The sequence below is a fragment of the Eschrichtius robustus genome, chromosome 15 (assembly GCF_028021215.1).
Source record: "Eschrichtius robustus isolate mEscRob2 chromosome 15, mEscRob2.pri, whole genome shotgun sequence".
NCBI classification, from domain to species: Eukaryota; Metazoa; Chordata; class Mammalia; order Artiodactyla; family Eschrichtiidae; genus Eschrichtius; species Eschrichtius robustus.
Window position 1 is genome coordinate 80,561,329 of NC_090838.1, and position 17,206 is coordinate 80,578,534.

Consider the following 17,206-nt stretch of genomic DNA (forward strand, 5'->3'; position numbering starts at 1 on the left):
CCTGCCTGGCTTGGCCAGCCTGCAGCCATCCAAGTCCTGAGTCACTTACCACACCACAGGTTTCCCAAAGTGATCAAAACAGCTGCCTCCTGGTATTCATACTTTTGTTTAACCCCCTGTCCTTGAGTGTGAGCGGGACCTGGGACTTGCTTCTAACCAATGGAATGTGGCAAGAGGGATGGAATGTCCATGGAGTGCCAAGCTTGCTAGAGTCTCTGTCCATTGCTGTCTTTGAAAAACAAGTTGCCATGAGTCCTACAGCCATGAAGAAATGAATTCTGCCGACAACCTGCAAGAGCTCAGAAACAGATCCTTCCCCAGTGGAGCCTCTGCTGAGAACCGAGTCCTGGGAAACACCTTGATTGCAGCCTTTTGTTACCCTAAGCAGAGGCTCCGGTTAAGCTATGCCGGAACTCCTGACCCAGAGAAACTGCAAGATAATAAATGTGTGCTGTGTTAAGCCACTGAGTTAAAGGTGATTTGTTACACAACAACCGAAAACAAATACACCAGGTGAAGCAGGGTGCCAAGGAATTCCCAGGAGTTCCAGCGTGGTGCTTCACCATCAGGGTGTGTTTTCGAAGTGGGCAGCTGAAAATGGATTTCCTACACTTCTAGGTCTTCAGACTTCATGCATTCCTGGAAGGGGACTAGAGTTTTGCCACACTCCCTTGGTCACCCAAGGTTGGCACCAGAATTTCTAAGTGAGAAAGTGTGGCAATCATCCCAAAGCTGCATTGGCTTAGTCAGTACACAGATCTTGAGAAAGAAGAAACATCCCCTGACAGCCAGGAACTGACCTGGCTCTATCAGTGAGGACTTGGTTGGCAATATCCACAGCCAGGTTGTGGTGTTCTCCTGCTGAACATAAATAATTCACAGAATATCAACATCTGCCAAGGCCACTCTGTGACTATGATGGATAAAGACAAAAACAAGACCACTCCATGATCATGTCACAACACAGACAAAACATGAACATTATCCAAACCACAAAAAGGACTAAAAACATCCCCTATCCTGACTAATGAGTGACTGCTGCTTCTTTACCAATCCCAGCTCTAGCCTCCATCATTCCCCCCACCTTATAGACAAGATGTATTAAGATGCTGTTATGGGCTGAACTGTGTGCCCACAAAATTCATATGTTGAAGCCCATACCCCTGTATCTCAGGAGGTGACTATATTTGAAGTTAGGGTCTTTAAGAAGTGATTATGTTAAATGAGGCTGTTATGGTGGGTCCTAATCTAATCTGACTGCTGTCCTTATAAGAAAAGGAAAATTGGACACACAATAGATTTGGACACACAGGGGCCCTCGGATTTGGAGGGATGACCATGTTAGGACACAGCAAGAAGGTGACCATCTGCGAGCCAAGGAAAGAGGGCTCAGGAGAAACTAAATCTGCCAACACCTTGACTTTGGACTTCTGGCCTCCAGAACTTGAGAAAATTAACTTCTGTTGTTTAAGCCACCCAGTCTGTGGTATTTTTATTATGACAGCCGTAGCAAACTCACATAGACGCTCAATCAGAATTACAACCACTTCCTGAAAACATTTAATCTAGAGCAAAGCCCTGCTTCCTTGAACTTCCCCCCAGATCACCTAACAGCACAAGCCAAATCCTATAACAAGCCCTCCCAACACCCTTTTACTGAGATGCCCCACAGTTCCCCAAGGTATGCGTTCTTCCTGGTTGCAAAGAGCAATAAATCCAACTAATTCAACTTCAGGTGTGTCTCTGGTGGTCTTTGCCTGAAGGGTGTTGATAACTGCAGTTCTGCTTGGGGCCACTTCAACCACGTCCCCTAACCATCCCTTGTGCTTCTACTGGTCTTACATCAGACCTGGCGTAGGGAGAAGGTTTCCCATTGTTGGCACATTTCCATTCTCCGCCCCTCCTCCCCCTCTCCAGCCTCTCCCCTCCCCACCTCCAGCCTCTCCCCTCCCCACATCCGCGTGGGTGACACGGTGCTGAGGTGAATGGTACCTTGCTCCTGGAAACCGGGCACAACTTTGGTGCCAGGTATGAATGATTTTTGACAGAAGGGGCTTAATGGTAAATCAGGATGAACTGAGGCCTCCTGGGAGAGCACTGGAGACACTGTGAATGGTCACTGCTCAGCTAGCTTCTGGCTCTGGCTTACTCTGTGGACTATGCAAGCAGAGGCAAATAGCTGAATTGCCAGACATTGGAGAGAATTTTTTTTTCAGAGAGGGGAGGAAAGACAGAGAGACTAGAGACAAAGGAAACTGGAGAAGGCTATTGGGGGGAAAAAGAAAGCGGAGATGTTGGCCATTGAGTTTTTATGATGTTTTATTGTCCATAACTAATGAAAATTTCAGGAAAATTTAGTAAATTTCAGGAAAATTTTAAAATTTAGTAAAATTTCAGTATAATTTAAATTACACACCAATCCTAGGGAGGTGGATTTTGGGGTCTCTGATAGTACAGCATTTGGCTTCAAGGGGCCCTGGGGAGGAGAGAAGGCTTCCAAAGGGGAACCAGTCACACACAAGTGACAACAGTCTAAATGTGTCAGTTTCACTAAACTACAAACTTTTTTTAAAGTGACCTAAATGATTGGTGCATTTTTACATGACAGGTGACTGATTGTTCTTTAGAACCTTCCAAAAGCTCTAACTTGCTACCCAATGTATGTTTGGTGTGCATTATATTGATATTTTTGTCCCCGATGGTTCCTGCATCCCTTCTAGAAACTGCTACATTCATTTCTTCAACACACTTACTAAATACATGAGCATTTCGATGCCAAGTGAGGGGTCTAGAATGATGACTCTAACAGACAGGACCCCTGGCCCCATGGACTGCTGCTCTCATCCCAGGATGCTCATCAGACTCAACCTGGGGGACTTCCAAATCTCCTGAGGCCCAGACCCACCGCTGGTTAGTTACCTGGCAACCTTCTGGGGTACTGTGGCCCCAGCATCGGTTTTTTTTTGGGGGGGGGCCTTGCCGCGCAGCTTGCGGGATCTTAGTTCCCTGACCAAGGATTGAACCCGCGCCCTCAGCAGTGAAAGTGTGGAGTCCTAACCACTGGATTGCCAGGGAATTCCCCCAGCATCAGTATTTTAAAAGCAGCCCTGGTGATGCTATGTGCAGCCAAGATCAAGAGACAGACCGACAAAAAGAAAATTACAAGATGGTGGAATGTGTGCAACAAAGGTCCATGGCCACCCATAACCAAGCCCTCCTTCCACGGAGAGCCTCGCAGTGGAATGTTATCTCAACAGAGACCTACAATTTGAGTAGGAGTTAGCAGGAGAACAGCATTCCAGGGAGAGGGAATGGTGCAGGCAAAGGCCTGAGGTGTGAGTAAGAGTGAGCTAGTTCATGGAATTCAGCCTGGTGGACCCATCAATGGAAGCAGGTGATGGGGAGACGGGGAGATAACAAGCACTAGCAGGTGAAGGGCCTGCACGCTGGGCAGAGTTGGCCCCCATCCACAAGGCACTGTTGAGCACCCAAGAGTCCCAAGCAGAGGAGTTGCACAATCAAATGTGCACTTTAGAAGGACCCCTCGGGCTACAGGGGGGAAGGGGGATTGGAGGGAGCGAGAGTGGAAGTGGTAAGACCAGTTAGGAGAGACGATGGGGACCCAGACCAGGCTCTAGCTGGGGACGAAGAAAAGTGAAGTGACATCAAGGAAGTGAAAACCACCACACTGGGTGTGACTTGGATGTGGGAGAGAGAGCAAGAAACTTCCCAGAATCAGCACCCAGAAAGGGCCTCCAGACCACACCCTCTGGCCTCTACTCTGCAGCCACAAGAACCCCAATTCAAAAGTGCTCAGATGGTCCTTCATGCAGCAAGAGCGGTAGGGGAAGGGGGGAGCCAGTCTCTCGTTTTCTCCATGCTTAGGAACACCAACTTCTTCTAGATCCCCCGAAACTCCTTTACCCCAGCCTCCCCCTGAAGTCTCTTGAGCTCCCCCTGGCCTTTCCAGACCCCCTGCTAGTCTTGCCCACCCTTAGCAGAGTCTTATTGCCTCAGACAGTTTCCCTTTAGTCCAAAACTGTGAAAAAGCCCAACCGACCTGGAGTCGCACCTCATCTCTGCCACTTATTACCTGTGTGACCTTTGGCAAATCAAGTAACCTCATGGAACCTCAGTAAACTTTAGCTTCTTCATCTGCAAAATGGGACTAATAATACTTGTCTTGCAAAGATGTGAAGATTAGAACTAATGTAATGTAGAAGAAGCCAAGCAAAGGATATAAAACTCAAAAGAGATGATACCCATAATATAGAAAAGTGCATTATTTTTAAAAAGGCAAGAAAAATAAAAGGACATAAGTCTGGTTAGAAAATCTGCAAAGATCATAAAGAGGCTGAAGAAAGAAAGAGAAGGAGGGAGGGAGGAAAGAGAGAGAAAGAAAAATACAAAAGTCAATAGATAAATGAGAAGCACCTCATTAACTTATTAAATAAAAGCAAATTACTTCTGGTGAAGGATGGTGGTCACGGTTGCACAGCAATAAGAATGTACTTAATTTCACAGAACTGTACACTCAAAAACGATTAAAATGGTAAATTTTGTAATGTATATTTTACCACGAGTTAAAAGATAAAATAAAATATTCCTTTAACAAAGCAAAATAAAACAACTAAGTACATTTTTCACCTCTTAAATTGGCAAAAGTAAAAGCATGCAACATCCAGTAGGAATGTAAAGGCTTTGTGTAAGGCCATTCAGCACCATTTAAAATATGCATGCCGTTTGACCTAGTTCTACCCTTTGGACAGATTCCACTGTAGGAATCTGTCCAAAGGAAATATTGACACATATGTGCAAATACACACACACACACACACACACCACAGTTTGGGAATCACCAAGCTGGACTCACTGAAGCATTAGAACGATAAAAAATCTCAAGCAATCCTTACAATGAAAAGTTATGTGGCCATTGGAACGAATGAACAAATGAGGAAGATCTTTATGTTCTGGAAGTTCTTTATGTTCACATCAAACTGGTGACGTCTGTGGAGCGACAACCGTTTTTACTCTCTATGCTTCTGTACTGCTGATTTTTTTAATACCAAGCACAACTTTTATAATTCATTTAATTTTAATGATTTTTTTTTTTGACTGAATGCTTCTTGAGCACTCACTCCGTGGCTTGACCAGTTGGGAGCATGCCTCCACTTCAAAACCTAACGACCTCCTCATTCTTCCCAGCAGCTACAGAACTCTCCAGAACCGGGCCTGCCTGCTATTTTTCATGATCATAAATAATTCTGCAGGGAATAGTGCAGGGGAGAAAATCAGAGCTGAGGAAACCGTGGGGCTTATCATGCCTATGACTCTGACTTGTCTGTTAGGAGCAGTGGTCCCGAGTGGCTGGTCCCTTCCAAGAGATGTAATGTGCTACCAGCATCCCCAGCCACTGCCTCTCTGCTGTCCTCTGCCGTGACCCCCATTTGGCCCCTGAGACCCCACCAGCCTTTGAACACCTCCTTGGCATCTGGCAACTGATACTTTCACGATGGAGGGGGGAGGCTTCTCGTCCTTGCTTCTTCATTCCTTACCAAAGGTCTGTTGTTTCCCAGAATTGCAGATTCTTTTTGCCACATGAATGGCAATCAATATGCGGCCCGGCCTCACAGACCAATGTTAGTAGCCTTGGTGAGTGAGACTCTCTGCCCGAATCCCCTCTAACCTGCAGGCCATAAGCCATCCTCTCCAGGGGCTCAGAGATCTGCTTTCCTTCTTCCTAAGAACCCTGTGGAACTTCCTTGTAGCCCAGAATTCCAGCCCAAGGGTGAGCTTCTTTCCAAGTCTGTATGGACACGCTTAGTCCAAGGACAGAGGTACGTCTACAGAGAAAAATATATTTTACAGTCTCCCAGAAATGAGGCATCAATAAAATTATTTTCTCCAGTTGGTCCTTGTATACACACATGTACAACTTTAAAAAAATACATTCTGGGCTTCATACTTGATATTTTTCCATAAAATAACTGCACGGACATGGACAGTGTCTCCATCTGTCAAGAACCACCCGCCGTTGTTCAGGGAAGCAGAGCACAGCATAGAGAGGTTAAGTCACTTGCCCAAGTCACTGCATCTAGTAGGTGTTAGATTCAAACTCACATACTCTAACTTCAGAATCCAAACTTTCACCTGCTTCACTATACCTCCTCTCATTACCAGCTCACATTTTCTTTAAGAAGGAGATATATTTGTTTATATTATTATTATTATGAAGATTTTTTTAAAACATACACAAAAGAAGGGGGAAGAGTATGAACCCGTGTGTACATATCACCCAGCTTTTGAAGGTCATACTAACATCTCTGGAACCAGTGTTCCACAGAAGAGTTTGGGAATCCCAGACCTAAGCCAATGCGAGTAGCTCCTTCAGAACTTGGTCAGAAGAAAAAGGTGAGGGTGATCCAGGTGGTACCCAGGAGAGAGCAGACCAGACCCACAGGGGAAGCAGAGGGGTCATGAAAGCTGAAGGGGCTGGGGGGGTGGAACTCAGAGTTCCTGGGGGGCTGCTGGCAGCAGTCAAGTTCCAACCCTAAGACATTCTAACCCTAAGTCCCCTGGGATGGACACTGTGAGGCACAGCCCAGATGCCCCTTCAAGGGAAGGCTTGCTGCCCTAGCTGGCTGAGAGCACTGCCGGCAGACAGAGGTCAGGTCCTTCAGTATTGTCTGAGCACCTCCAATGGCCGTCTCAGCGCATCTCGGGACAACTCTAGCTCCAGAGGCCACTTGGGGTGTCAGGAGGACTGAGACTGTCACAGCTTGACTCTTCCCTCTGCCCAATCTCACTTCTTTCCTCCCCTTTGACAGGAGGTAATCCTAGGGCACTCCTTAAGAAACATCCTGCACATTAAACCATCTCAGAGTCTGCTTCCCTGGAAACCCAACGTGCAACACTACCTTTCTCTAAAAATCATTATTAGTGTGCTTCCCTGGTGGCACAGTGGTTGAGAATCTGCCTGCTAATGCAGGGGACACGGGTTCGAGCCCTGGTCTGGGAAGATCCCACATGCCGTGGAGCAACTAGGCCCGTGAGCCACAACTACTGAGCCTGCGCATCTGGAGCCTGTGCTCCGCAACAAAAGAGGCCACGATAGTGAGAGGCCCGCGCACTGCGATGAAGAGTGGCCCCTGCTTGCCGCAACTAGAGAAAGCCCTCGCACAGAAATGAAGACCCAACACAGCCATAAATAAATAAATAAATAAATTTTTTTTTTCAAGTTATTATTAATGCAGTCACCCAGAAAGTCATCATACTGGGGCTGTGATAACTACTACACCCCATTCATAGAAAACATACAGACATCAGGACAGGAGAAAGACAAAGCATATGGGAGAGACTTTTACATCGTACGTGTCTGGGCAATATGCGACCTATATTTGGGGGGGGTGGGGGACGCAGCTTGCTTTATTTCTCTGGGAGTGCTTTGGAGCCCACTCCGGCATACAGGGAGTGGGTGAGACAATTAAAGGTAATTCAGTCTCTTCCTGCTCAAAGCAGTCTCCTAGGGCTTCATTCAACTCTCCCCCACCACCCCGGGGAGAAATGCTCAGTCTGGGGTGGTTCCTTCTCTTTTCCTTTTCCCCCCCGAGGAGGTCCAAGGCCCAGAAGTTCACCTGTCACTGAAGCATCTGACACTGGTGTAACTCAGAGCCTGTTTTCCTGGCTGACCTCCTGATTTTGCAGGTTACCTGACATCTGACTGCCACTTTTCTTAAATCTCTGGCTTGGGCAGCCTTCCCTGGGGCCTTCTTCACAGGGTCAGTTCACCCCTGCCGTGGTGACACCCTCACCTCTGCAAACTTATCAGTCAGTCCTTCAGGGAACTTCCATATTTCTCGCGGAGACCCTGGGACGTTCTTGGACCTCTTACGCTGGGCGAACCGGTCATGCAGGTCGCAGGGAACTAGGTGTTCTCTAAGGCCAGGCTGCCTGACTTCTGTGATGGTTTTTTTGATGTGCCAACTTGACTAGGTTATAGTCCTGACTATTTATTGAATATATATGTCAGGTGGTACGGTAAATGTTATGAAAAAATAATCAAGCTGGGTGAGGCTCTGGATACACAGGGAGGGACATTTAGCACAGAGCCTAGCACATAGCCTTAGTTATTTCTATTAATGTCACTACATCACCCAAACCAGCCGGAGACCTCTCTCTGTCACCCGCTACATTACATCCACTACTGCTCATTTTCTGCGGTGATTAACTCTCAAATTCTCCAGTTTTTTATCCCCACGTCCACTCTGTGAGTCTGACCCTCATGATGTCTTACCTGGACAGCCTCCTCCATCCGTCTTTGCATCTTTCCTTGCTCCTCCCTGCCTCAATTCTGTTGAGATTTATACCAACAGAGCTTCAAATCACTGCTCTTCCACTCAGGACCATGAGACCCTGGGCAAGTTCCTTCGGTTCTATCTTAGTCAGCTTGGGCTGCCATAACAAGACATGGTAGACTGGGTGGCTTAAACAAAAGACCTTTATCTCCCACTGTTCTGGAAGCTGAGAAGTTCAGAATCAAGGTGTCAGCAGTTTCAGCTCTTGGTGAGGGCCCTCTTCCTGGCTTGCAGACAGCCAACTTCTCACTGGTGCACACATGGCCTTTCCTCTGTGCACGTGTGGAGAGAGAGAGAGAGCTCTCATGTCTCTTCCCCTTCTTAGATTAGAGCACTAATCCCATCATGAGAGCTCCACCTTCATGGCCTCATCTAAACCTAATTACCTCCCAAAGGCCCCACTTCCTAATACCAATGTATCGGGTATTAGGGATTCAACAGATGTATTTTGCAGGGGACACAAACATTCAGTCCATAACAAGATCCCTAGGTCTTTGTTTCCTCATTAGTAAAATGAGGGTAATAATACTCCCTCCCAAGGATGTCATAAGGGCTCAACAACCCAGTAGTAGTTGTGGTTGAGATTATTATTATTGAGATAACACAATTAAAACATATAGCACCAAGCCAGCCACATAGAAAAGATTGCATAAATATCAGCTATTATTATTAGTGGCATTACACATTCCTTAAGACTCAGCTCAAGTGTCCACAGCCATGTGGACCAGCCCATGTCATCACTGAATCTGGTGTAGATTTGTCCTGTTATATACATCACACATCATCATATCTATTTATTTACGAGTCTGTTTCCCATTACAGACCATGAACATCTCAAGGTTAGAGGTCAAGATGCCTTGGAAAATCCTGCACCTGTTCTGCTGCCCAGCCCCTGCCCAGCACCAGGAAATGCTTATTGAATAAATACATGAGCAAATGAAAGAATGAGCCATGGCAAGTGAAACTCGGATTCCCAGGTAAAGGTTCCCTGGTTTACTCAACCAGTTACAACATGTATTGGCCCGTGCTTTGGGGACAAAAATTCGTATGTTTGCATCAGTTCACAAGAGAGCTAGGAGTCAGAGTTCCTGTCCTGCTCCAAACTTGGCACCTGTACTGACATGTGATTTAAATGTTGATGGGTGTTATCGGCTGAATGTGTCTCCTCCCCAAATTCATATGTCGAAGTCCTGATCCCCAGTACCTCAGAATATAACTGTATTTGGATATAAGCCCTTAAAAGAGATGATTAAATTAAAATGAGGTTATTAGGGTGGGGCTCAAATTCAGTCTGACCGGTGTCCTTATAAGAAGAAGGAATATGGGGCTTCCCTGGTGGCGCAGTGGTTGAGAATCTGCCTGCCAATGCAGGGGACACGGGTTCGAGCCCTGGTCTGGGAAGATCCCACATGCCACGGAGCAACTGGGCCCGTGAGCCACAATTACTGAGCCTGCGCGTCTGGAGCCTGTGCTCCGCAACAAGAGAGGCCGTGATGGTGAGAGACCCGCGCACCGCGATGAAGAGTGGTCCCCACTTGCCGCAACTAGAGAAAGCCCTCACACAGAAACGAAGACTCAACACAGTCATAAATAAATAAATAAATAAATAAATAAATAAATAAATAAATAAACGTGAATTTCTTAAAAAAAAAAAAGAAGAAGAAGGAATATGGACACACAGAGGGACATCGGGGATGTGCATGCACAGAGGATGACCATGTGAGGACACGGTGAGAAGGCAGCCGTCTACAAGCCAAGGAGAGAGGCCTCAGAGGAAGCCAAACCTACCCACACCTTGGTTTTGGACTTCTAGTGTACACAACTGGGAGAAAATTGACTTTTGTTGTTTAAGCCACAGTCTGTGGTATTTTGTTATGGCAATACAAGTGGTGATAAAGTAGGTGAGTCCTACTCCCTGCCTCCCCTCCCACTTCTGTATCTGGAAACCTCCCCTAACTTCCTGGCAAACATTTTCCAATCAATCCCAGATATCATCTGATTTTAATTTCAGGACTCTGACAGTTTTTTCCACCAATCACCACTACGCCCCAAATGACCCTGTCCCTTTAACATGTCCAGAAACCTCTTTTGAAGAATTCATATTCAGCTTGGGAGCATTTATTGGGCAACAGTGGAATGACAAAAATAGAACAATACTGAGACTAGCTCAGAAAATACTCCAGAGAAGTAATTAGCATAGTGCAGGAAAATTATAAAAATGAACCAAAGTAGTTGAACCACTCCCCTTCATATAATACTTCTCACCTACAAAATTCTTTCAGAGAGTTGATCATGATATCTCAATTACTATCTTCATTTTTTAGATGAGGAAATTGAAGCCCAGAGAATGAAGTGACCGTCCAAGGGCCCAGGGCTAGTACGTAATGGTACCAGCACTTGGACCCAGGTCTCCTGAGTCCTGAGGTGCTGTCTGAGGTGCTTCATAAATATATCTACACCTTCATCAGAAAAGAGGGGTTTGCCTGAAAGCACACATTTACCACATTCCTTTCTGGAGGTACAGAAAAACCTTTTTTCTACTTGCCTGTTATAAATTGTTACTCCTTTCCCAGTAAAGCTTGTAATTGGCTTTTCATAAGGCTTCAATGGGAGGAAGCTTAGAAATTTGGCTCCAAGCCAAAGAGTAACACATTGCATAAAAGAGACAGAAAAAGAATATGAATTTTCAAATGAGCAAATTAACTAAAAAGAAAATAGAAATTTCACATATTCTTTAAGGAGGAGGATAAAAAAATACAGTATGCAGAAGGGGGCAGTTTTCTAGAAATTATGCAAATTAAAAAGAAGTTAGAAATGAATGAAAATTGGTGACAACTACAAAAATGATTCAAAAAGCAGAGAGAATTTTTTTATCCTACACAGACGCTTGCCCAGGTTTTGTTTGCTTTAATTCATTTGCATCACTGTTTGTGGTGGTCCCTTGCAGTAGACCCAGGCAAGGGGAGCTGGCACTTTAGTGGACTTCCCTCCACACACAAACACCATGCAAACTCTGAGCACAGGCTTCCTCTGCTCTGTGTTCCGGAAGCAAAGGGTGACCGCACCTCAGTACCCGGGAGCTTTGTGGGCTGTGCCGCTGACAGCACCAAAAATGATGTGCTTCTGTGTTTGGGGATGATTGGAGTGATAGAGACACTTACCCAAGCTCTTCTGTCACTCGAACTTTTTCTCTCATAGATTCTTGCTTAATGATGATTCCCAGGAGTACCAAGTGCCCATTTTCTTGCTTCTTTTCTGGTTCCAGTCTGGGCCTCCAAAAATTAGCACAGGAATTCCTGCAGCTGCAGGAATTGCTCACAAAGTAACACAGTATTCCCAACAGTTGCATATGCAGCTAAGGAATATTTTGCAATAGTAAGCAGCTCATATTATTCTTTAATTTGTGTACGTGTAGGTCTGGACATAACACTTATGAAGCAAAATACAGGTTCTTTCCATTGGCCACAAGATGGATGCTGAATGCCAGAACTACAAATAGTTTAGTTTTTATAAAATTATTCATTGAATTCAATTACACCTACAAAAATTTTAATTTTAATTTTTTAAAATGTTGATTTATAATTTTGAAATGTATTAATAATTATTTGTATTTTGCTTTAGAATACTAGATAATGTTACTATTTTAGAACAAAATATCTTGTTTAAAACATATATGGGGGGATTCCCTGGTGGCACAGTGGTTGAGAGTCTGCCTGCCAATGCAGGGGACACGGGTTCGAGCCCTGGTCTGGGAAGATCCCACATGCCGCGGAGCAACTGGACCCCGTGAGCCACAACTACTGAGCCTGCGCATCTGAAGCCTGTGCTCCGCAACAAGAGAGGCCGCGATAGTGAGAGGCCTTCGCACCGCGAGGAAGAGTGGCCCCCGCTTGCCAAAACTAGAGAAAGCCCTCACACAGTAACGAAGACCCAACACAGCCAAAAATAAATAAATAAATAAATTTATTTATTTTTTTAAAATGTATGAAATTTAATTTTTCTGTTTTTTACCTAATTGCATTCACATTTTTTGATGAAAATAAAGTTGATCCTCATTATTCATGGATACCATAGTTGAGAATTACCTACTTGCTAAAATTTATTTTTAACCCCCAAATCAAGCTCACAGCGATTCTGTAGTCATATGAAGACATGCACAGAGTGCCGGAGTATTTGAGCCCCCGACACTCACCTTCCCAGCGGAAACCAAACAAGGCAACACTCTGCCTTCTTATTTCCGCTCTTATACTATAAATGTGTCCTTTTTCCAGTCTATTTAGTACCTCGTTTTTCTCATTTTTGTTGGTGATTTCACTGTTTAAAATGGCGGGACCAGAGTGCTGAAGTGCTGCCTAGTGTTCCTGAGTGTAAGAAAGCTGTGATGTTCCTTACAGAGAAAAATGCACTTGTTACATAAGCTTTGTCCAGGCATTTTATGCTGTTGGTTGTGTGCATTCAATGTGAATGAATCAACAGTATATACTAAATAAGGTGTCTTTCAACAGAAACACACATTAAAAAAGCTTATGTGTTGATCAGCTGATGAAAATGTTCTGACCATAGGCTTACAGGAACCTAACTCTATTTCTTGGAGCAAGGGTTTGATATTCACTAATTCAGCATTGGTGGCGACTTTATAGTACAAAACTACCCTGAATAATGGAAATCGCTTATATGTTTAAATTTTGTACACTTTGAATACAATTACATTTTAATTTTTGTTTAGGTCATTGCCATCTATAGAACACAAGTTTTGTAAAAGTCTTGTTAACCACACAATCACTAATTACGCTTAAGTGACAGCAGAAAAAAATTTGTGGAATAAATTTCTAATAATTTATTAGAAATGTTTTTATTAGTATGTCTTAATTGTATTCTTCTTTTAAACATTCCCAGACCATCAATAGAACACCCAGACCTGCATAAGACTTATCAAGTTCAATTATCTGTGATATTTTGCCTACTTTCACTCATACAAAACCCATCACTTGTCACATTTTTAAAATTACATTATGAAACTGAATCTGTTATGCAGGAGGATAAAATATATTTTATTTAACAGTATGTTAGTTTGCTTTATAACTTAAATATTTAGACACTTGGTATGTGAGTCTCCATTTATACTCTTGCCCTGGGATCTGTAAACATTAGGGACAGTAGTTTGCAGTAGCAAACTGCTGAAACAATATAAATGTAAATCAATTGTATTAATTACTGTATGACTCATCCATATAATAGAATCTTATACAGCCTTTAATAAGAAAAATTAAAAACAGTGGACTTGGAAGCAAATGGCTAGGATCCAGATCCCGGCTCTAGCACTCACTAGATGTGTGACCTTGATTTATTTAACCAGCCTGTGCCTCAGTTTCTTCATCTGTAAACAGGGAATTACTAGTACTTTGCTCATAGGACTCAGAGTCAATATGTGTAAAGTGCTTAGGACAGTGATAAACACATAAAAGTTGTATGTAAATTTCACTCTCAGGATTAAATGTTCAGTATTTGCACTGTTATGCTACAATCTCTAAGATAGAGTAAGGGAAAAAAGTAAAGTGCAGAGAGTGTAATAATATACTATCATTTGTGAAAATAAATAAAAGAATATGTATGTGTACATATATGCTTTTATCTCCACAAGAAACTGGCAATAGTGATGGCTTCCAGGGAAGGAAATGGGAGGTCTGGGGCTTAGAGGTGGGAGATTTTTCACTGTATGTCCCAGTTACTCCGTAACAAATCCAACCCAAAAGCTTAGTGGCTTAAAACAGCAGTCATGTATTTTTCATGGGTTCTAGGAAATCTGACAGAGCCCAACAGGGAGACTCATCCTTGTTCCATGATGTCTGTGGTCTTTCCTCTCTCGTTGCCCTTATTTCATTTAGCCAATAGTTTAGGTTGATTTTTCAGGTCTGTGTCCTCCACCAGACTGTATGATCCCCGAGGACAAGAACCACAGCTTATTCATCTCTGTGTCACTCACAGGACATAGCACAGGTACTCAGAAAAATCTTGGTGGAGTAAATGAAGAAGTAAGAATTCATGTCCCAATTAACACAACACTGTAAATCAACTATACATCGATTTAAAAAAAAAAAAAAGAATCTATGTCCTCATTTTTTCTATAGTCCTTTTATTCTTCATTTCCTAATCCCAGGTATGCCCCCTACCTCTTCACTGGCTAATACCATGCCACAGAGATTGAAATTTCACAACCTTAGGAAAAACTTCATTTGTTTTTTGGTAGATGCATCTTGTATCAGAATGACTTTTCAAAGAATTTTATCAACTAAGAGCACTGGTGCTATAGACTGGATGTTTGTGTCCCTCCAAAACTCATATGCTGAAATCCTAACCCCCAAGGTGATGATATTAGGAGGTGAGGACTTTGGGAGGTGATTAGGTCATGAGAGTAGAGTCCTCATGAATGGAATTAGTGCCTTGTAAAAGAGACCCTGCAGAGCCGCCTTGCCCCTTCTGCTATATGAGGACAGTGAGAAGAACGGCTGTCGATGAAACAGGATGCACGTCCTGACCAGACATCGAACCTGCCAGCGCCTTGACCTTGGACTTCCCAGCCTCCAGAACAGTGAGAGATAAATTTTTGTTGTTTATAAGCCACTCAGTCTATAATATCCTGCTACAACAGCCCCAACAGACTAAGTCAACTGGAGTAGAAAATAAAAGACTGAAGCGCATTGGCAAGTACTGGTGCAGAGAGCAGATTTCACATACGGATCAGGGGCAAGCAAAAGCCACGACCTCGGGGCTTTCCATTGAGCTATATACAAGCAGGGAGGGGGGATGATATTCATTCGGGAAAAAAAATAATTCTTTAACATTTAAATGAAAGGAAAACACAGAAAACAGGCTAACCTTTCAAAAGACACAAGTAGTATTATCTTAACAGCTAACACTAAAAGTCCACGGAGGAAGGGAACCAGCTTCAGAGGAATATCTCCATCAGTTGCTTGTGGTACAGAGAAAGGCCCAGAAATCTCCTTTCAACAAACACCAAGGTAGCAGAGAACAAGTACACTGTTCTGCTGGAGAGAAAGAGGGGAGTTGGTATTTCTCAAAGGGAAAAATGGAGAGAAGAAGGAGGGAATCAGAAAATGGAAAAGAGGACAGAGTGAGAAAGTGGGAATTTTGGGCTACCCAGGAAAAGCACAGGGTGGGGGATCTCCCAAGGCACCCAGAGGGCTTTTAGGATCAAGGATGTGTCATAAAAAATATAGATTTTTCCCCTCCCCTTAACCCACAAAACTTTGGTAAAAGGAATGCTGCACACACCAGCCTTATAGTCATAGTTGCTTCGAAGAAGGAAATCAAGGCCAAGGGCTGTCCATATTTGGATATGCCTCAGTGTGGAGCAAATATTCAGAGACCAGAAGTAACCATAAGAGCAGAATATTCCTGAAAATTCAGAGAAACCATGGGAAAGCATCAAATAGGATGTCTTCATGAGACCCCAGAGGATATCTGGATTACACATAAAATTGCAGAAACATGTGTTGTGGAAGTGAAAGGAGAATTTGGAAGTTAAAGGGATGATTTCTGAATAATAGATGCTAAGCCACTGATTGAATAATCCCACTTCAGCAGTGTTTGAACTGCTGGCCATGACGAATTAGTGGGTGATAAAATCAAATTGGCAGGTCACAACTAGTAATTTCAATGAAATGATAAAATAGAAAGGGATAGTTCAACCCCACTAGCCAGGAGAGAAATGCAAATTAAAACCCCGATGAGATATAACTCCATGCCTATTAGAAGAGCTATAATTAAAAATAGTGACAATACCAAATACTGGTGAGAATGCTGAGAAACTGGATCTCTTATATATTGGTAGTGGGACTGTAAAATGGTACAGCCACTCTGAAAAGTTGTTTGGAAGTCTCCTACAAAACTAAGCATATACTTACCACATGACCCAGCAATCACTCCCCAGGACATTTATCCCAGAGAAATGAAAATTTATGTCCACATGTACCAAAAAATGTACACAAATGTTCATAGCAGCATTATTTTTAATAGCTAAAAACAGGAAACAGTCAAAATGACCTTCAATAGGTGATACGTTCATACCAGGGAATACCACTCAGACATAAAAATGAACGAACCACTGGTACACTCAACAACTTGCATGGATCTCAGGGTCATCACGATGAGTGGAAAAAGCCAACCTCAAAAGACAAAATTTTGCAGATGGAGAACAGATCAGTGGTTGCCAGGGGTTATAGGTGGGGGTGGTGTGCTGGTAGATGAGATCGTAAGAGTAAGTAGCACCAGAGATTCCCTTTATGGTGTTAGAATAGGTCTGTATCTGGACTGTGGTGGTTGTACAAATCTATACACGTGATAAAATTGCATAGAACTACACACACCCACACACATACACACAGGGAAGAGTGCATATAATTGGTGAAATCTGGAAAAGGTCTATAAATTGCCCCAATGTCAGTTTGCTGGGTTTGATACAGGATTACAGTTGTGTAAGATGTTGCTATCGAGTACACAGAGGACTTCAGTGTACTGTCTTTGCAACTTTCTGTGAGTCTGTAATTATTTCAAACTAAAACGATTTTGTAAACGAAAAGGAATAGACCAGAGAAAGAGGGCATCACTCACAGTAAGAGTATCAGTTCTGGTGAAACATTTGTTTCATTTGTGTGTGCTCATGTGAGTCCTGGGTCACCGTGTGAAATGTACTTCTTGGGAGACGGGAGGGCAGTCATCAAGGTCAAAACCAGTTTGAAAACCACTGCTTTATAGCAAGCTTCGAAGACTCAGAGACCTAGGCGGATGGTATGAAGAAGTGAGACAGGCCTGGTTCATTCAGATTGTCATCA